Source organism: Apodemus sylvaticus, chromosome 10 (assembly GCF_947179515.1).
Source record: "Apodemus sylvaticus chromosome 10, mApoSyl1.1, whole genome shotgun sequence".
NCBI classification, from domain to species: Eukaryota; Metazoa; Chordata; class Mammalia; order Rodentia; family Muridae; genus Apodemus; species Apodemus sylvaticus.
The window spans coordinates 108,111,031-108,132,587 of record NC_067481.1 but is presented as its reverse complement, the minus strand read 5'-3'; the positions used below and the strand labels follow the sequence as shown (position 1 = coordinate 108,132,587).

The window sequence follows — 21,557 nt, the reverse complement described above, 5'->3', positions numbered from 1 at the left end:
GGTGGACATGGCAGTTTAATCCTGGGGCCTCTTGAGGTATCTCTGCTGCCCAGGGTAGGAATTCACATTGTCTATCCATGGCCCCTCATCTTCCTGGGGGAACATTCTAGAACCTGAGACCCTCCTCCATCAGTTCAAGAGTACTCCAGATCCTGTAGTGCTAGTCCAAGACCTTTGCATGACATCACCTGCTAGAAAATTCCCAGCTGCTGGAGTGAATGCCTTTCTCTGCAGCTTCCTGATTGGAAAAGCCCAGGAACTCTCCACCAATGAGCAGCAAGGCTTCGGAACCTGGAACTTTATAGCTTAGCAACTAGCAATGTGGAAGAACTCAAGAATCCATTTGAGGAAAGGGGCAGAAAAACAAGAAGGGAATTAGCTAGCAGGCAAGTGATGAGGCTGTGAGTTTATTATTACTTTGGTGGTGGGTGCATTCATTACTGTAAAATCCAGAGCCAGAGAGCACCTTGAGCAGCTCCAAGGCTCATGGGTCCCTTCAGCATCAAGTGCATGCTGAAGTAGGGAGATGAACAGAGCTAAGAGGAGCAGATAGAAATGTACAACCACTCAAGACAAGCTGGTCCCCGCATCACATTCTTCGCATGTGTCAGAGTTTGTCTTTTCATCTTCCACCTTGTGACATCAGGGTGTCCCAACCATGTCCCAGGATGACATCAGGCAGAGAAGAGGACACACAACCCTGGTGGGTATGAAGGATTTGATTCAGATGGAGCAGCGATTGTGGTATTTGTAGGACTATTTGAAAGCTATAGAGTGTCCATCTACATGTCACCAGCCAGGAGCTGTAAAGTAGAAGCGAGTATCAAAAACATGGGCTTGGACTGGCAAGCTAGCCATTAACAATGGTCCCTCACCTGACAGGCTAGCTACTGAAGTGCTGGCCCATGGACCGGGAGGCTAGCCATTGACAATTCAGTTTATGCACTTACACATGTATAGGTCCGAGGTCAGGTGCAAGTGTCAACTCCCAGAAGCTAGCCACTTTGTTGTTGTTGCTGTTTTGTTTTTCAAGACAGGGTTTCTCTGTGTAACAACTCTGGCTGTCTGGCTGATCAGACTGGCCTTGAACTCACAGAGATCCACCTGGCTCTGCCTCCTGAACGCTGGGACTGAAGGAGAGCCCCACCACACCTGCCTCTTCACCTCACTTTTGAGACTGGGTTTTTCATTTGGGACTTGGGGCTTACTGAATAGCCTTTCCTGGTTGGCCAGGAAAGCCCATTTACCTCTCTCTGTATCCCTAGCACTGGGGCATGGTGATGCCCGGTTCTTTAGATGTTACTAGGGGTTGAATTTAGGTCCTCATGTTTGAGTGGTAAGCTCCAAGAGGTCGATAACTAGGTGAGCAGACCGATAGATCTTTGACTAGAACTGTGCTGATTCTAGAAAGGAATAGGTAGGGTGCTAGGAATCAAGGATACAAGGGAAGAAGGAAAGAAGGAAAGAAGGAAAGAAGGAAGGAAGGAAGGAAGGAAGGAAGGAAGGAAGGAAGGAAGGAAGGAAGGAAGGAAGGAAGGGAGGGAGGGTTACAAGGCTAGGATCCCGGCCAAACAATCTCAAGGGAGCCTGGCCCAAGCCGTGCATCTGCAAAGTCTCTGGTTTATCCTAAATGGGAAAATGAGAACTTTTGTGGTTTGTACACTAAGTCAGGGCGCTTCTATTTTTAGACTAGAGAAATCACTTCAGCTATTGGACAGTAACAGATGGAAGGCTATGAGTAAGGCGCTAGGCAGTGGAGGGGACACACAGGTGGTCCATGGGTGTCACAAACACGGAGCCTCAAATTTGAAGGGATCTTGTAAATTGATCTCAGTAGACTTTATCCCCAGAGTCCACCTCTTAGAAACGCCCCTTTGTAAGCAGAGCAGCTGATAGTGAAATTGGGCTTTTTTGGTTTAGCATCTGAATTTCCCGGGACCAAAGCGCCTTGCAGTCCAAGATAAGCAGCATGCGCATCCTCCTATTCCAGGGCAGGATGGAAGGGAGCTGCCTTCCAGCCAGGTGTGGGCTCAGCACTTAGGAGATGGACACAGGACCTGGAGTTCAAGGACAGCCTTGGCTACAAGCAATGTCAAGGCCAGATTGGGCTACATGAATCCTAGCAACACACCCACACAATAAAGACAACAACAACAACAAAACACCTAAAACAAAACTAACAAAACTAGAATGAGTGGGTTTCAGGGTTGGGATGTAGATGTTAGGACACACTTGGCTGACATGGAGCCTGGATCCTCTCTCAGGCACCACATAACCTAAGGGCGCTGACATGTTTAATCCCAACAGCACTCTGAAAATGTGATTTGGAGGATCAGAAGTTCAAGGATATCCTCAGCTACAAAACAAGTCTGAGGTTAACCTAGGGTACATGAAACCATGTCTTTAAAAAAAAAAAAAAAAAAAAACAGGTCGGCTTCCCTTGTTTCAAGGACGGCTTCTCCCCAAGGAGCTGGGACTGGGTGTTGTTGCTGTGACATCAGGCAGGCATTCGGACGCTGGGGAAGACTGGTCTCATTTTAAAAGTGAAATTAGATATAGGAAGACCTTAGGCCTCTTGATAGCACGAATTTCCTGCTTGAGGGATACATAGGTGACTAGGCTTAGAGGGTGTGATGTGTGTGGTGTGTGTGTGTGATGTGTATGTCTGGTGTGTGTGAGTGATGTGTGTGTGATGTGTGTGGTGTGTGATGTGTGTGTGTGTGGTGTGTATGTGATGTGTGTGTGGGGGGGTGTGTGGTGTGTGTATGGTGTGTGTGTGGTGTGTGTGAGTGATGTGTGTGTGATGTGTGTGTGTGGTGTGTGTATGTGATGTGTGTGTGATGTGTGTGTGATGTGTATGTGTGTGTGTGTGGTGTGTGAGTGATGTGTGTGTGTGTATGTGATGTGTGTGTGTGTGTGGTGTGTGTGTGGCGTATGTGAAGTGTGTGTATGGTATATGTATGTGTGTGTGTGTGTGTGTGTGTGTGCCCTGTGTCCCCCATTTCCCCTAGAGGAATGCTAGGATTGCAGCTGCGGGCTCTATCTACTGTGTTCAGCTCCATGTGAGCTCTGGGGATGCAGACTTGGGTCTTCACGCTGCTTGTGGATTGAGTGCTCCATCCACTGACCCATCTGCCCAGCCTGTGAGCAGGTCTCTATAAACCCATTTTACAGAAGAGGCTCAGAGAGGTGAAAGGCCCTGCCATTAAGTAGTGGGGTCGGGATTGGAACCCACAATCCCAGGGCTGCCTCCCTGCCAACTGGCCACTCCCGCTCCTTCCTTGGTGACTCTGCGGGAAGGTCCAGGGAGAGAAGGGTGTGACGAGGACGAGCAGGTGGTACTGAGAATATCCATGTGGGGGAGGCGCCAAAGGGAACAATATCCATTCTGACACGGTACTGGCCGCCCGGCCTGACCCTGGCGTAGGAAGTAGGCTGCTGAGCGCTAGGCCTTACTAGTTGCCATGGAGACTGGACCAGATACTTGAAGATGTAGCCTAGGCCTGCCCCCAGGCTGGCCCTGCAGATGCAGGAGTGCTGTGGGGACCTGAGATGGCTATCCTCAGTCTTCAACTTGATGACTACATCAGGAATTAACTAAGACCCAGAAGGCCTGGCACAGCTGTGAAGGATTTATTTTTTCTTAAATAAATAACTTGGAGTGGGAGGAGCCACTTCTAATCTGGGTCTTTGGGGGGGGGGAAGATACACCTTTAATCCATATCTTTTGAGGTGGGAAGATACACCTTTAATCCATATATTTTGAGGTGGGAAGATCCACCTTTAATCTGGGCCTCACCTTCTGCTTCTTGCCTATATAAAGGACATGGAAGAAGGAAGCTTGGTTGCTCTTTGCCTGTTTGCTCTTGTGGCAAGTTCATTTCTTCACTGGCAAACTTCTTCAGGATTCCAGAGTATACTAAAGACAGCTGAGACACCCAGCCTTGGACTAGCTAGACCACAGCCTGTAAGCCACTCAAATAAATAAATAAATAAATCACACACACACACAGGCTATATATTTGTTCTAGAAGTTCTGTTCCTCTAAAGAACCCTGACTAATGCAGGAACATTATCTTTGAGAGGTCAGAAAAAGAATAATTTTCATTTTCTTGTGTGTATTATGGTATGTGTAGACGTGTATGCATGTGGAGACCAGAGGTACCTGATGGGTGTCTTCCTTAATCACTACCTTAGTTTACATGAGTTTGCTGATTCAGCTAGACTAGATGGCCAGTGAGCCCCGGAGATGCTCCTGCCTTCTCACCCAAGCAGTGATGTCACAGGCATACGCTTTTCCCACCCACAAGTGCTCAGGATCCAAACTCAGAACCTGATGCTTGTGCGGCGAGCAAGCAATTTGCCAACCAAGCCTCCCTTCCCTGTTGTGAAAGCTTCAAGCAAACACACAGCGGGAGAACAGGATGAATCTGATCGTCTTCTGCTGTGCAGACACACCCTCCAGACTATCCTGAGGGAATTACAGACTCAAGAATAAACGACCAGACTCCAGCAGAAAAAAACAAACAAACAAACAAAAAACCTTTGCTGCCATCACCCTTTAAACTGAACAGTGATGCTTAAATGTTAGATGTTAGCGAATCCACGGCTCCCCTCGACGTTCCGGCTCACAGGTGTTTTCCTCACAGCTGGATGAGATCTGGATCCAGAAAAGGCTTCAATGTTTACAACAAGTCATGCTGCTTCCTTCTCCCACAAACTACATACAAGTCTGCTCCCCATTTATATTTGTGAAGAACTTGTGCCATCTTATGGTTAACTGGAGTCTGGATTTTCCTTATTTTGACCCCATAAAGGTGTGACACTCAGATTTGGAAGCTCCTTTAGGTTCCTGTCATTCTTATTTTAGTAGGACTACTTCCAAGGGTGGTTTCACATGTCATTCAAAGGTGACATCTGGCTTCCCTGCTCCAGAATCCTAGCAGCTGCTAGTCATTGTCTCGACACTCTGTTCATTACAGATCACAAAATAGAGATCAGGGAGCTTGTGTTTGCAAAGGAGAACATTTCCATAAACACTGTCAGTGTAGGGTCGGGGTGTGCATCAGTTAGTGGAGAGCATAGCATGTATGAAGCCTGCATCTGATCCCCAGACATACACAGCAGAACTGTGGAAGCGCATGCCTAAGATCCCACTTAGGATGTGCAAGCTCAGAAGTGCAAAGCTGGGACTGGTGAGACCACCCAGTCTATAAAATGTTTGCTGCAAAGCACAAAGGTCTAAGTTTTGGTTCCCAGAACCCATGGAAAAGCCAGGCAGGACACTTACAATCCCTGCACTTGGGAGGTACAGTCAGGGAATTCCCAGGGCAAGCCAGACAAGAAGAGAGAGAGAGAGATTCCTCTCTGTGCATAGGATGGACAGCACACATCAATCTCAGGCCTCTGCATGTGCATGCCAGTGTACATGCACACACACATACTTAACACACATAGAGAAGGTTAAAGTCAGTCTTGGCCACAGAGTATGTTGTAGCCAGTCTGGGCTACATGAGACCCTCTGCTGTGGTCTCACAGCAGAGGAGCGAGACTGAGCCAGCTCGGCCATCTGACCTATGTGCAGGCCCTGTTTATTACCAGCCATGAATCTCCGGGCCTGCACTAACCTCCAGAAGGTTCTCCGCCTCTCCCAGGTGTCAAGGGTTGTGAGGCCCACTGTGGAAGCCCCCAGCGCATTCAGGGGCACTGAGCATTTGGACTGAGGCCAGGAGACCCTCCATCTGTAGCCCAGGCTGTCTTTCAATTCTCAAGCCTCTTGCCACAGCTTCCTGAAGGTTTGGATATGGGCACGCAGCACCACACTTGGCTAAATGCATTTAATTGTACCTAATTGAGACACAAATCACCACAAGTGGCTAGCAACTTCCATTTGGACAGCCCCTTTCTTGAGAATCCCTCAAAGGAGGCTTGCTTTAACCTCCGTAAAACAGGGACTAATGAGAAGTTATTTTAGTAGGAAATGGAGTGGGTTAGATCAAGTATATAAAGGCTGCGGCACACAAGGCCTCCAGCAAATGCTTATTATGTCTATTATCAACATCAGTTTGACACAGTTTTAAAAAAAAAAGGTTCAAATTCCAAGCCATTCCAGAGAAACTTGTAGAAAATGTCCTTCATTAGAGAGTAGTGAAAGCAGGGGTTACAAGGCTTTACTTCATTACAAGCCGGCGGTCACTCATTTAAGCAATCACTCCAAATAGCATGTTGCTTTAATCTCTGTTTGGAACCATTTGAGGCTGTCACACAAGCATGACCCTGAGAGGAAGAAAAGCTACTGGCGCCCCTGTTCCCTTCAGCCTCTCTCTGGAAGCATCTTTGCCATCTCTTGACTAGCAGAGTGGAGGGTATCAAGCTGAGAGGGGCTCCTTTGAGCAAAACCAAACCTTTTCCATCCTCGACTTTGATATATCCCACTGTGTCGTGTCCTGAGATTCCTGGAAAGTTTACCTGCAGCCAAAACGGAGTCAGTGCTGGTCAGCAGTCTGGGTGCTCCCATCGCACTCTCTGTAGTGCTCGCATCCTCACTGGCTCTCTGCTGCTTTACTGGTTTGCAGTCAAATTTTTTTCCCCTAGAAACTTGGCATCGGAGGTGTCAGCCTGGGAACATATTTGTTTGTGTAAAATTAAAAAGAAGAATATGTTTGACCATATTTAAGTCCTAACCATGCTAAAGAAATAAATACTGGCTGGCACAATGCCACTCATTGGAATAACTTTCTGGCTCTCCTCCTTAAACGCTGCCTTTGTTTACATAACCTAAACTCCTAAAAGTGCTGAATGGCTGGCTGGTCTCCTCAGAAAGCCACATGGATCCCCTTAGCAGTCATGGTCACCCAGCCACCCAGGCCCACTCTGAAAGTCACCTTACCTCATGAGAATATGGCATCTGTGCAGGAGGGGAAGGCTGCCAGAAGCAGGGACCTTATATGTCCATCATGGAGGGGCACTTGAGTCCTACACCCTTTCTGAAGGACACCAGGGAACAGATGCAGAACTTAAAAACAAATTCCACTTCTTGGGTCTACACTGCAAGTGCTTATGCCAAGGAATATGCACATTTCCGTGTTCATGAGTATGGGGTAGTAGAGGCTGGCCTCTTCTGTTCTGAACTGGACTGCATCTGGCTGCCCGTGTCCACCACGGGCCACCTGCTTCTCCTGGGCACCCCAGACCTGGCTGCCCGTGTCCACCACGGCCACCTGCTTCTCCTGGGCACCCCAGACCTGTCGTAGCTCTGGCAGTCTACCCCCTGTGCACCTCTGTTCTAAGACTGCAGCCCTGTCACCCTCGGGAACATCTGAACCACTCAGAAGCTAGAACTAAATGTCGTGGCCAAATAAAACAACTGTGGTTCTTAGGAGAGGCCTCAGACAAATGATTGTTTAAGTGCCTCCAGGTTGGATGGGGTCAGCTTATTTTGGGAAATTCAAATGATATGGGTTTGGATCCTGACCTACAAGCCAGAAGATATCCAACTGTCCTTGGAGCCACTCCAGGGGTGGGGTGAGGCTCGCTTATGTGTCTCCTGGGTATCCAAGGTTTTACATCATTGCATCTGCTGCATCTTTCTGTTCTGCTGACACGCTGTGCAGACATGTGGAGACCTTGCTGGCTCTGTTGTTGAAATTCAGATGCCACCTTTGAAGAAGGAACTCTTTTTTGTTGGTGGTGATTTTGTTTTGTTTTGTTTTGTTTTGTTTTGTTTTAAGGCAGGGTTTCTCTGTCCTGGAATTCACTTTGTACACCAGGCTGGCCTCAAACTCAGAGATCCATCTTCCTCTGCCTCCCTGGTGCTGGGATTAAAGCCATGTGCCACTACTGCTGAAAGGAGCCTGATATGGCTGTCTCCTGAGAGGCCCGGCCAGAGCCTTACAAATACAGAGGCGGATGTTCAATGTTCCCAGCCAACCATTGGATTGAGTGCGGGATCCCCAATAGAGGATCCCAACAGAGGAGTTAAAGAAAGGACTGAAGGAGCTGAAGGGGTTTGCAACCCCATAGGAAGAACAAGAGTATCAACCAACCAGACCCCCCCCCCCCAAGGGCTCCCAGGGACTAAGCCATCAACCAAGGAGTACACAGGGCTAGGGCTCCAGCTGCATTTGTAGCAGGGGACTGACTGCCTTGTCGGGATTCAATGGGAGGAGAGGTCCTTGGTCCTATGAAGGCTTGAGGACCCAGTGTAGGGGAATCAAAAGTGGGGAGGTGGGAGTGGGTGAGTGGGTGGAGGAACACCCTCACAGAAAAGGGGGAGGGAGGATGGGATAGGGGATTTCTGGGAGGGGGGAACCAAGAAAAGGGATAACATTTGAAATGTAAATAAAGAAACAATCCAATAAAAAAAAAGGAAAACTATTTAAAAAAGACAAGAAAAAGGAACTCCTAAGTCCCAGTCTCATCCCAAATCCTCGAATCACACAGCTGGTTTAACCCCACCCAGGGTTCTGGCCAGTGCTGACTGGGGTAGGCTCCAGATTCTGTTCTTCAGCTTGTCTGACCCTCTCCGCATCCTACCCACTGAAAGTCTGAGACAAAAGAAAATGTTAGAATGTCAGAGATGGAGAGATGGCTGTCAGGAAGGATTATGCCTTACAAACACGATGTGCTGAGTTCAGATGCTATGACCTCGGTAAAAAGCTGAGCGTGATAGCACCCCTGCCATCCCACGGTGAGATGGGAGCACAGACTAGTGGGTGCATCTCTGGAAGCTCTTAGACCAGTTAGCCTGGCCTGGCATGGCCAAGCTCCAGGCCAACGAGAGTCTCCCACGGGAGAGGCGAAAGGCACCAGAAGAGCCACATGCAATGCTGTCTTCTGACTACACACACACTGCGCACACATTCGCAAACATGAAAGAGAGGCTGGAGAGATCACTCAGTGATTGAGTGATTACAGTGTCTGAGTGGAGTTCAGATCTCAACACCCACATTGGGCAGCTTACAAATGCCTGTTACTCTAGTTCTGGGGAAATTCTTCCTGGCAACCAGGGGCACATCATACACACACACACACACACACACACAGCAAAACTTTTTGTTTTTTCATGGGTAGCGCCTGGCTGTCCTCGAACTCAGAAAATCTACCTGCCTGTCTCCCAAATGCTGGGATTAAAGACATGCACCACCACTGCCTGGCCAGCAAAACTTTCTTTAAGAGGAGTAAGAAAACACTGGCCAAGAGGCATCACACTCAGAAGGAGGAGAGAGAAAGGACAGAGGAAACAAGCTAAAGGCTGCCTGCCTCTGGTGCACCTGGTGCTCAAAGCAGCATTTCCGCTAATAGAAAACAGAACCAGAAAAGGCATTATAGGGCCTACCTCTGGCAGTTCTTCAAAATGGAAAGCGGGGCACTGTCTTAGGATCCAGCAGCTCCACTCCTACCAACACACCCAAGAGAAATGAAGATGTGCAAACATGCACACAGAAGCACACAGGAGCATCCACAGCTGCACTGTTCATGATAGCAACAAATGGAAACAACCCACACCTCTACTCAACTGACAAACGGACACACAACGGGCAGCCATCCTAACGGAATAGTACTCAGGCACAGAAGGGAGTGAAGTCTTAAGCTGGGGGCGGAGGGGCAGAGGGGTGGTACAAGCTGGTAACTCAGAAAGTAGAGACAGGAGGATGAGGTGTTCAAAGCTAGCCTTGGCTACAGGAGAACCTATCTTAAAAAACAACAACAAAACAACCCCAAAACTCCAAAAAATAAACAATAAAACAAAACAAAAAACAAAAAACAAAAAAAAAAAAGGAAAAAATGGAAGCCGGGGAAAGGGGGAGAGAGGGAAGAAAGCCAGTCCATCCTGCTACTACAACATGGTTGTACTGTGTACATGTACAACATGCGGCACAGTGATACTTTGAGACCACTGTGCCTATCAGGATGCGGGCAGAACGACAGCGATGGGAGGTTTAGTAGGCCATTGGGACAACGGCTGCCTCACATGACATTGAATGTGTCCCAGGCCAGCCATTGGGACAACGGCTGCCTCACATGACACTGAATGTGTCCCAGGCCAGCCGCCACACTTCCAATGTGAATGTTACCATTTTAAGTGGATCATTCAATAAAACTATTAAAATTTCACTTTATCCTTCTCCAGGGTGCTGGGTTAGAGGCATACACAACCACATATGGTGTCTTTACATAGCCAAGGCTAGCCTAGAACTCACAATCTTCCTGTCTCAGCCTCTGGAAAGCTGAGATATCCTCTACTGACTCTTTCTTTACACTGTCACACTTAACAGTCGGGAAACCCTGACCTGTGGCCTCCCACTGGGCCTCAGACTCACTCAGAATGGAAATCTGAGTGTTTTTAAGCCAGACTTAGCTCTTCCCTTGTGAGGGGATTCCCAGAGCCAGCCCTATAGACCTTTGAATCTGTGTTGTCTTTGAACCCCACAGAGCCTGTTAAACACCAGGCCACTGAACATCAGGGAGGAGGATCTCAGGAGACCCGAGTCTCCCCTCACAGAGCTTTCCAGGAGCCAGCAGGGCTTCCAGAATTGGCTGCATCTAAGGCTGCTTCCCTGGAATGGGTCCGTTGCTTAGGTAGGCTCAGGTCAGGAGGAAGAATGGCCTATGATTCACTGAACTCCTGATTAATCCGTGCTAACGCCTCAAGCTTCAGTGGAGAAAAAAGAAAAAATCTGTCCTGTCCTCAGCAGCCACCCTGCCTGTGACAGAGAGACAGCCAGGCATATATGTGAGCAATCAATCCTAACGTGCATGCGATCTTCTCCTGGGTGACTCAGCTCCTTACAGAACACTAGACTGGGAGCTGGAGATATAAGTTAGTTGGTAAAATGCTTGCCGAGGTTGAATGGAGATGCCCTGGTTCAAGGCCCACCACAGCATAAAACTGAGTATGGCCTATAATCCATGTACCCTGATAGGGGATCCAGGCAGGAGGACCAGAAGTTCAAGTCCAGCCTTGGTGAGTTCTAGGACAGCCTGGTCTAAAGACAGTTTCAAAAAGTAAACCAACAAAACCCACCAAATGCTGGATTGATGAATTGAAAAATTATTCTGGGCCCGATGTGCAAACTACCAATGACAGAAGAGTGAAGCCTGTCAGAATAAGGCAGGACAGAAGAACTTGCAAAATGAAAATATGGGGTCCCTGGTTCCAAAATCATTACATTCAAGACAGCAACACTTGATAGGACCAACCCAAGGGTGGACCCCAGGCCCTTGAGAACCAGTCCAAATCTAGGCTTAAATGGCTTGCTTGCTAGGAGAGTAGCTACTAGCATGTCCCCTCAGAGGCATGACAGCCACGTCTCACCCTCCTGTTGCTGACGTCCACTAATGAGGCTTTCATCACGAAGAGACACTCAGTAATGTCCCCAGTGCCATCAGCCTGATGGATAGCAAGATTCTGACTTCCAACACTAATTTATTTGTACATATTACTATGTTGTAACCAAGGCTCCCATGGGCACTCTCTCAGTCAGGGTTTCTATTCCTGCACAAACATCATGACCAAGAAGCAAGTTGGGGAGGAAAGGGTTTATTGAGCTTACACTTCCACATTGCAGTTCATCACTAAAGAAAGTCAGGACTGGAACTCAAGCAGGTCAGGAAGCAGGAGCTGATGCAGAGGCCATGGAGGGATGTTTCTTACTGGCTTGCTTCTCCTGACTTGCTCAGCCTGCTCTCTTATAGAACCCAAGAGCACCAGCCCAGGGGTGGTACCACCCACAAAGGGCCCTCCCCCTTGATCACTAATTGAGAAAATGCCCCACAGCTGGATCTCATGGAGACATTTCCTCAACTGAAGCTCCTTTCTGTGATAACTCCAGCCTGTGTCAAGTTGACACACAAAACCAGCCAGTACAGGTACCTTACTGCCCTTACCTCATTCCCACTGCCACCCCATGTTTGTCTTTCTAGTACTTACAGATAGGAAAACTGAGGAACAAAAAGCATTATCACAGGCTAGAGACTGTAAAACCTGTCTCTGGAAGAGTCCAAATACAAATGTAGGACAATCAGATGTATGTCTGTTTCCTTTTTTGTTGTTACTGGGTGTGTTTTGTTTGAGACAGGATCTTGCTGTGTCCCAGCTGGCCTGGAACTTGCTACCTAGAACTCAAAGACCATCCTCCTGTTTCTGCCTTCTGGGTGCTGGGATTACAGGAGGTCAACCACACCTGCTGCTGCCCATGTTCCCATGTTACTGAGATGCCCTTTCTGAGGCACTGTCTAAGACCGGAACTCTGAGCATTCAGCAGAGTGAGTGTCCACACACGGGTCATCCATTCCTCTGCTTTCTTGTCCATCTTTTCCCGTTAAAGTGAGAAGCCTCTAGTAGGGGCTGTGTCTCACACAGTATTGGACCTCCACACTTGGCACTGTGCCTGGCATATGGGGCCCTCAGCAGACATTTGTCCAAGGAAAGAGGGAGATGCAGAGGGAGGGAGGTTAGGAGTCAGGGAAGGAGTGGCTATCCAGCTTAATCCAGGACCAGCCCAACCTCTAAAATTCAAGTCCATGTGGCTTAAAAGCGTGTCTCAGGCATGAAGAGAGCCTAGTTGGTAAAGTGCTTGCCTCCAGAACCTGGTAAAAAAGCAGTCTGGTGTTGAGGTACATCTTTGTAACCCCTGTACTTCTCCAGACTGGAGAAGCATGCTAGACAGTAGCCCAGTTGATCAGTGATGTCCAGGTTCAGATAGAGACCCTGCCTTAAAAAAAAAAAGTGTAGAGGGTATGGGGGGGCAGGCAGAGAGTGACAGAGAGAGACAGACACACAGAGACAGGTGCACACAGAGAAAGACAGAGATACACAGAGGGACAAAGAGGCACAAAAGCTAGTTTTGGTAGCAAGGCATGATGCTGTAGGCCACTAACTCAGAGTTGAGAACAGAGGTTTCTGCAAGTTCAAGGCTAATTTAGTCTACAGTATAAAAAAGTCCTAAAAGTTCTCCCCACTGTTTGGGTGGAAAGAGATGTAAGGGTGCCCCTAAGGCCTAGCCCGGTCCTCGCAGAGTTGTAGAGTGGGGGCAGGGTGTGCTCTGGCAGCAGGGCTGGCAGCTGTCCGCTGGCCTCTGTATGTGCCCTAGCTGGCCAGCCAGCCCCCTCTGGCACCCTCACCCCATGACACTGCATGAAGTGCAGCTGGAGCCGGCCCCTTGCTGGGGCCAGCGCTTCCCTTCCCACCACCCTTGGGGGATTGGCTAGAAGCTGGAACTCAACCTCACACACAGTGGCCCTTTGAGCTTTAAGGTCAAGAGCAGTATGGTGCCCCTGCCTACCCTGGTGTCCTGTCCATGAAACCTGGTATGGTGGCTCCTTAACCAGGGGTACTGATGGTGGCCTCCCCTAGAGGTTGGACCTCTCCATTGAAAACTGAGGTGCATAAAGGAGCCTCGCCAAGAAGGAGGCACCGGGTTGTGCCCACCCAGGACAGGGAGGAGCAGCCTCTGGGGATGGTGAGCCTGAAGTGGCTCTACCTCACTGTGAGGCTCACAGTTGGAGTTTCAGTGAGTAGGAATGTCACTGTGCCCTCCAGCTTCCCCATGCCAACCTTCCCAGGCGGGAAACAGGAATTTAAAAATTCCTAGGGCACTTCAGGTTTCTGTCTCTCTCCTCCACACAATGTTTTATGGTTTTTTTTTTTTTTTAAAGAAGCCCACTCTTGGCTCTTGCTTCTCTTGCCTCTCACTCTCTCTCTAAGGCTCTCCTCCCCTCCCCCTCCCTTCCCCCTCTCTCCACAAGGTCAAGGCCGGCCTCTGCTTCTCTACTCTCTCCACCTTTCTCGGTCTCTACTCTTAACTCCCTTCCCCAAGGCCTGAATAAACTCTATTCTATCCTAAAAACAAACCAAACAAAACAAAAGAAGCCCACTCTTTAGGCAGGTGTGGTGGCAGCACTTGGGAGGCAGACGTGAGCATGGTCTGTGGGTCTGGTCTATATAGTGAAGTCCAGGCCAACCAAAGCCACAAAGTGAGACCCTGTCACAGAAGGATGGAAGAAAGGAAGGAAGGAAGGAAGGAAGGAAAGAAGGAAGGAAGGAAGGAAGGAAGAAAGGAAGAAAGGAAGAAAGGAAGAAAGGAAGAAAGGAAGAAAGGAAGGAAGGGAAAAGAAGGGGTTGAAGTGAGAAAAAGAAAAAGCCTCTTGTTTTTAAGAAATTTAAATTCATGTGAAATACTTTAAATGGAAACAAGCCAGCTACCATAACTAAACATTTACCGTGCAAAGAAATGCCTATTAGCATAATTAATAGCTTTATTCACAATTTATTTAAAATCACCTGGTGGATATGTAGGAGAGACTTGGAGACGCTTCTGTTCTAAGCCAGGGGACCCAGTTGTGAGGTGGTGAGGCTCAGAGGGGTGGAGTTACTTCCAGTGTGACACAGTTCCAGCCCAGTACTTAGGCAGAACATGGCTAAGCAGACTGCTGCTTCCAGAAACTCCTGCTTGCAGCTGAACTGTGGCTTCTGAACCCTCTGCGCTAAGGAATTTGCATGTATTAGTAAACATCGTGCTAATGCTAATTAATATGGTAGGCACCGGTCAGAGTTTGTGATCTTAATCCCATTACACCCTAGGATATGTCCAAGAAACTTAGACCTCAGGGAGCACAGACCCTCCCTTGGCAAGATGAGAAACTAAGGCAGAGAGTGGGAGAAGTGTCTCTTTTTTCTTGGGAGTTGGCAGGGGAGGACGCCCAGGACTCTCTGCCAGAGTGAAGATCCTAGAGGCCCTGGAGGGACCAGGCCCAGCCAACTGGTAGCTCTGGTTTCTCCCTCACTTTCTTTGCCTCCCTACACCCCCAGGAGCAAAGGTGGACGCAGCCTTGGCTGGCCTTCCCCTCAGGCCTAGAGCCAGCCTTTTCCCCCTGGAGGGCAAAGAGCACCTTTAGCAAGAGGCCTCACACGCCATCTTTTAATTTTCCACCGGCGTCTAGCACAGTGAGGGAGGTGGACCCCAGAGCCTGAGCAGCTGGGGGTGGCGGGCACAGGGGACTCTGTCTTCTGGAGTTGCAGGCAGCTCCTGGCCCAGGGACCCCGGAGGAATACTGCAAGAGCAATAAGGATTTTTAGGGGCATTATGATAGTGGAATGGAAACACATCTGCCCCCAAAAGTCCCTCATTTTCCCTGCGGTAACCAATCAGCTGGCAGGAACTGAAGGCTCACAGAGGCCCTGAGAACCAAAACTAGAAAGGAAAAAAAATGCAGAAAGTTAAAGCAAACTTCAGACAAGCGAACCTTTGGGGGTGTGGCGCTAGATGCAGTCTCCCAGAAACCTCGGTATCTTTACAGCAACTGGACACATGTGTCTCCGGGCAGAAGCTTCCGTACAGATGTGTGAGCCAAGGGTAGGGCTCCAGACTTGACCATGCCAACAATGTCCTAAAGCCAGGCATGCCCAGGGCCCAGCCCCCTTCCCCAAACACCAGGTGTTCATTCCTGGTCCTACTGGCCAGTATCGAGAACAAGTGACCCACCGGGGCCCTCCTTCCTGCACTGTGGGGGACTGAGAAGCTGCCTTCCAGCTGAGTGGCTGCTTCCATGGTTGACTGAGAGGTGAAGCCTCAGGGAAGGGTCACTGGGTGTTTAAAGCTGCTGGGCTGTCACTGTGAAGGTACACACACCCACTTGGGGTCTGGCCGCTAAGGTCTGGGTATGGGGTGCCCACCAGGCCAGCTAGCACCCCAGGGTGGTCTTCAGTAATGCGATGCACCACAATGAGCCATCTCAGAGAAGAGATAGCTGAAATCTGCCTCTGAGCTGGGCGGAAGTACCTAACCACCACAGCCTGGGTAGAAGCCTTCCCAACACATTCCCAGCACACAAGAAGTTCCTTGGCACTGACCCGGTGGCTTGAAAACTCTGGTGCAGCCTCCAGGCATCTGCACCAGGCGGGTGAGGGTGCCATTCCATCGCTACCATGTGACAGTCAGCAACTCAGGTCACAGTCTCCTTCCAGGCAACACCTAAATCATTCTCCTGGTGAAACTGAGGCTAAATACGGCCTGGCCCTAGAGCCCCTGGTTGGATCCTATGTACCGTGCTCAGATGCAATAAGAAGTCCACAAGGCCTTCTGGAGACCTGGAGTTCAATTACCAGGGTCAGTGAGAGTCCCAAGGGTTTGGCTGACTCAGGGCTGGGCCCAGCCTCTCAGAGCAGGTGTCTCTGCCAAGGCTCAGCAGGCCGCAGACACCCCTCAGCAGGACTTAGGCTAGATTATACACCCAGGCCTCATACTCAGACTACATCCAGGTATCTTAGATGTTACTTCTTTCCTTGGCTCACTTGGTCCTTCCCCTTACCCCCAACCCCTGCCCCCAGGTCCTCAAACACTCTGCAACCTTCCACCAACAGCTAGGCCCACGCCCTGCCCCTTCAGGCCTAGGTAGAGGAGGCTCAGCTTCCTGGAATGCAGCAGACTGCCTGGCTTTTGAAGAGATCTGCAAAGAATTGCATGGTAGCTGAGATGGGTTTTAGGGCACCCACCCTTCCTAGCCACCCCAAAAGGAAGGATCCTAGCCCCATGTGGACTGCAGAGAAGGCTTTACTTGGCTACAAAAGCACACTGTGCCCTGGTCGGGCTGGATCTCTGGGAAGACCGCCCTGAGGGGTCAAACATCCACTTTCTCACTAAACCGCTTCAATGCTGACCCCAGGCAAAAAAACCTCCAGGCCACTATCTGGAGTTTGTTTGGGCTCTAGCCATAGCAATAAGGCCACGTCTGGGCCTCAGCTGGCCGTGGTCCCGGCTGTCTTGGGCACTGATGCCAGCAGGCCCCAGGCCCAGGGCTCATGGACGATTCTAGCAAAAGAGCCCCATTTGCTGAAGTCTCAGAACTCTGACAGCACATTGAAACTCAGCAGCTAGGCTCAGCCCTGCACCGGTGTGGCCTTTACTCCCTGCCTGGGCTCCATCCTCAGAAGGAGCTTGCACGGGCCTGCGACCTTACAGCGGTTCTCTCTCCCTGGACCTCTGTGATCCCTGGGTGTCCCTTTCCTGTCACAGTGCATGAAACCCAGTAAAGTGTGCTTGTGGGTCCTTCGTGAGGAAACTGATGGAAGGAAGACCAGGAACTGTATCAATACCTGCCCATGTCTCTAAAACCATGGATTCTGTGAAGGCCATGGCAGAACACTGGCTGCTTTGGAAAGGGACCACAAGGTGCCTGGGGTTTGTACTGGCATGGAGGAGCCCCAGTGTCTGCTGCTTCCGCCGTCCTCCCTGCCACTCTCTCTCCAGCATCTACCCTGAAAAGCCTGCGGTTACTTAAAACACACTTGTGTAGGGCAGGGTTGACTGGGGTTTACTTTCTTGTACCAGATCTAAACAGCAAGAAGGACTTTAGGTTAGAAAAATGGGTGAGGAACATTTCAACAGCAGTTAGTCTAATGAACAGCCTTCTCTGTGGTGCTTTCTAACAAGTAGCTCTGAAGTGGGGTCTTCTGAACCTAATTTTCATGTCTAAACCATTTATTACCTCGGAAGCTCTAAGTTTACAGAGCCCAAATCTTCTTGTCTGTTTATTGATTTCCACTGCTAGGGGTGAACCCAGGGTCTTTCCTAGGTAATACTCTACCACTGCCAGTTAGATGAGGGGCTGGGAAGCAGGGGCTTTTCCAGCTCCTGCTGGCTTGAGGTGTGCGTGTAACTTTGTTTTGAAGGGCAGGTCCCTCTGCTTCACCCCTAGTCATAAGTTACTGACATATTTTCTATTGAAAATGTCCCCTGGACCACATATTGCAAAAGACTAAATTCAAAATTGCTTCTCCCACACCCTTTCTAAATCCACACTCCCACATGAGCGTTGGGAAGTAGCAACAGCTTAATGAAATTTCACACACACACACAGGCCAGGGGAGAAAAGCCTAAATGTATTCAGAGTATTCAACAGTTCCTTGTCGATTTTTTTTTTCCTTATTGGCAGGGGAGGGAAGCAGGGTGGCAGCTGGGAACGTGAGAAGAATCTGCACTGCTTTGCTGATTTCATGACTGTGACCTCTCACTGCAAAAGCACTGATTTACAATCTTGCTACTTTACCTGCTTGCAAACTCCGGCTGGGGGCAGGGGGTAGGGTACAGGGTGCAGTTTGCTAAATATATTCATAATTACATGTGTGGACCCAGAGGGCTGAATGTAAACACTGCCCTGTGTTTGGGGCATGCTCACCTTAAAAGCAGGGGTCGGGTCGCATTCAACACTAAATTCTGTCCACTTTCTGCACTTTTAACAATTCCATAGTTTTCACCTCCGGCTTCCTTACCTCCACGGCAGCTCATGATCCGAGCACGCCATCTGGTGCTCTGGGCTCATTAATTCACAGAAAGCACTCTATTTGTACAAGTAACATTAAAGGCTGATTTGGTGAGATTCTCTAGCAGAGCAGAGGGATCTGGCAGCCAGTTCCCCAAAGCACAAACACAGCTCGCCGTGTGGCCATCGCCCACAGGTGAGCCGCAGCGCTACTGTGGACTCCTGGAGTAAGTTGGGGGTCATTGTACCTCATAAGGAAAACAGCAGGGAACTGTGAAAGGAAAGAACTTTTCTTCTGTGCCAAAGCAGGACAAATGTCATCTGGGTATCCATGTGCCACAAGGATCAGATTGCTCCATCAGGCACCAAGGATTCAGTTCAGAAGCAACCAAGGCATTGTTCTATCCTCTGCTGTGAACACGTAATTTAAATTCAAGTTTGCAAATAGCTCAGGGTGTGTGGGTGCACTATGGAATGCGTGCATGTGGCTGTTTTCACTCAGGTGAATGAGAGGGGCATTCGTCCAGACTTTTTTCTGATGCTTTTGTTCAACTTGGAGGAAAGAATTACAAGTCCAGGTGGAAACCCATAGCATTATAGTTTACGATTTCAGTGATGTTTAAGGCTTCCACGCTGGGAAACACGGTGCACGTATTCAACCATTTCTTTCTGGTCTCATTCACTGAAGGGCCTCACAAAGCCTTTTGGGATGTATGTGTGCAGAACCTGAACTCCCCTCCTCTGCTATCTGTTTTGCCTCTCAAATAGAGGGGCCATGGGCAGGGTTGTTCTGGGAATTTGGCAGCAAGCTAGATAAGAAGAGTGCCCTCCCAGCTCCTCCCACTCCAACACCCGGTTCCCTTTGTCGGAAGGAGACAGCCTTCCTTTGCCTCCAAAGGTTTTTAGTTTCAGATCAGCAGCCTGGGAGGGGGGGGGGGGGTTGGGTCACTGTTTTCTCCCTCCAGTGGCTGCCAAGGCCTGAATCCTTTGCTGTTAGGATGACCCCAAAAGCGGGACTTTGTGGGCCAGTTGGATAAAACACAAACTCATCTCGCCCTCAAAACCCCGATTCTGGGCTCACAGCCTCCAGGAGCCTCTTAAGTAAGCCCCTTTGGGGTTCGCAGTTCCCAGCTCCGGGCAGCCTTGCCCTAGAGACTGGGTTTGGAAGAAGTCAGAGCAACTAAAAACGCCTGCCTCTTCCTGCGGTAAGGTGGTTCATCGCCCCCAAAGCCAGGGTCGCTGTGGAGGGCGATACTGTGTCTAACTCTGCCATCCGTCCCAGCATAATCAAGCTTGAAAACATTCCAGCAAATACCAGGGCTCTTGAAAAGTCCTTTTACCAAGCATAAATCTCAACCACCACACCCCATCCACCTCCAGCTAAATAAAGTTCCGTTTATACCCTTAATTGTCTCATTAAAGTCAAATTTGCTGTTGAATCCAGATTGGGAGAAATTATTTCCATCTTTAATAGCTCAATTAGCCTTTGAGTTCCCAAGAGGACACCATTGCAAGCACACCTTTTCTCCCCATTTTAACCCCCCCTTCCTTTTTCACAACTTCTCCTAAAAATAAATTATAAATATGGACGTGTCCTCAGAAGACGTGAACAGCACATTCCTCTGCTCCCCTTAGTGGGACTGGAAGCAAGAGAAACCAGAACCATCAACCTCCCGACCTGAATCAAATATCTTTTTTCTAACCACCCCCCAAGTTGGTGTCATCTCAGACCTCCGGATCCTCACCCTAAAACCTAGTTTTAATCTATTTATTTTACACTAGTCCTGCTAGGCTACAGCCAAAGAGTCAAGGCCAACTGCTCCTAGAGGGAGGGGTCCCCTAACTTTATCTAGAGGAAGGTGGTAAGCTGCTGCATACTCTCTCGGGACCGGCCCCCAGTGCGCCCTGCCAGCCGGGCCTCGGGACGCACGTGGAGTGTCCGGCGCCGCAGCGAGCCAGCAGCTTGTGCTCTGTGCTGCATTGATATCGGGGTCACGCAGCGAGTCAGTTTCTCGAATGGGTTTTCCGGGGTGGGGGTTGATTTTTCTACCTCCTGCTTGTCTCCAAGCCCCAGCACTAGGGAAGTCGGGGCCGCCTTGTCCCTGTCCCACCTCCTGGCCTCACACACGCCCCATTGGGGAAAGGGTTCGTGTGGAGATCCTGTCTGCAGCCGCCAGGGTGGTAGCAACCCAGACAAGCTGGGTCCCTGAAAGAGTGGAGCCCGAGCCCCCACCGCCACCTCCCCCCCACCCCGCACCCACCCACCCCCCAGGTCCGGCTGGCTTCTGCCCCGCACCCCACCCCCCAGGGCCTGGACACCCACCTGCCCCGCTTCCTGCCCCAGCCCGAGGCCCCGGGCAGGGAGCTGTGCAGGAAGAGCGGACACTCACCGCGCCTCCTCCCGGTACAGGGATCCCTCCGGGGCTGCGCCTTCTGGCGCCCCAGAGGGCGTGCGTGGGGTGGGGTGCGCCCTGGGGCCCTGCAGCCATTCCACGCGATCCTCTCGGCGGCACGCGGGGGGCTAACGAGGGCGAAAGGAGACTTTTAAAAACAAAAAGAAACCCAGCCCCCTCCTCAGCCACGCTCGGAGAGACAGGCTTTCCCGCAAGCGCGAGCAGCTCGCCGTGCCCACGGGGCTGTACCCGGCCTCCGCAGCCGCCACAAAGCCGCGCCCCCGCCCGAGCGCCCCCGGGGGGGGGGCCTGGCCCCTGCCCCCCCTGCCCAGTGGCCGGCCGGGGCGGGGGCAGGGCCGGCCAGGGTTGGCCGTGCTAGGGAGGCGGCTCCTCCTCAGCCGGGCGTGGAGAAGGCTAGAGCTTTCCAGCCGAGCTCGCCCGCCCCAGTGACGGGGTGGTGGGGGTGGCGGGGTAGGTGGGTGGGGAATACCTTCCTAGAAACCCTCTCCAGATACAGTTGCGGTCACTCGCATTCCTAGAAATGCGGCCTGGCCATGTCACTTGCGACCGTTGCGGGGGTGGGGGGGTGGGGGGGAGGTTGCAGAGAGGGGCACAACAGATCTTAGGGTTCTCCATACTAGGGGAGGGAGAAGACTCCCCACTTTTAATGTGCCACTGTGCCTGCCTCTGGGAGGTTGGGGGCGGTGAAGTGGGGAGCAGGCAGGGTTCCAGGGATCGGTGAGCTGGAGGTGGAAGCAGTCGGGGTGCCAGAAGGTTCAGACTCGCCTTCGGGTCTGCCCCCTTCTTTTGGGAACTCCAGGTGCCTACCGCAGGGATGGCCTTGGGCCCTTCCCCCAACTTTCAGCACCCTCTCAACACACACACACACACACACACACACAC

General features: G+C 50.5%; 1 long non-coding RNA gene across 1 annotated transcript; it reads right to left on the bottom strand.

Moving 5' to 3' along the window:
- Positions 1-391: 391 nt before the first annotated feature.
- Positions 392-21,000, bottom strand: LOC127695221 (uncharacterized). The gene is made up of 3 exons (XR_007979917.1): positions 20,652-21,000; positions 6,469-6,618; positions 392-700 (listed from the first exon to the last, which is right to left on the bottom strand). It is a non-coding gene; the product is annotated as an uncharacterized LOC127695221 (long non-coding RNA).
- Positions 21,001-21,557: the final 557 nt, after the last annotated feature.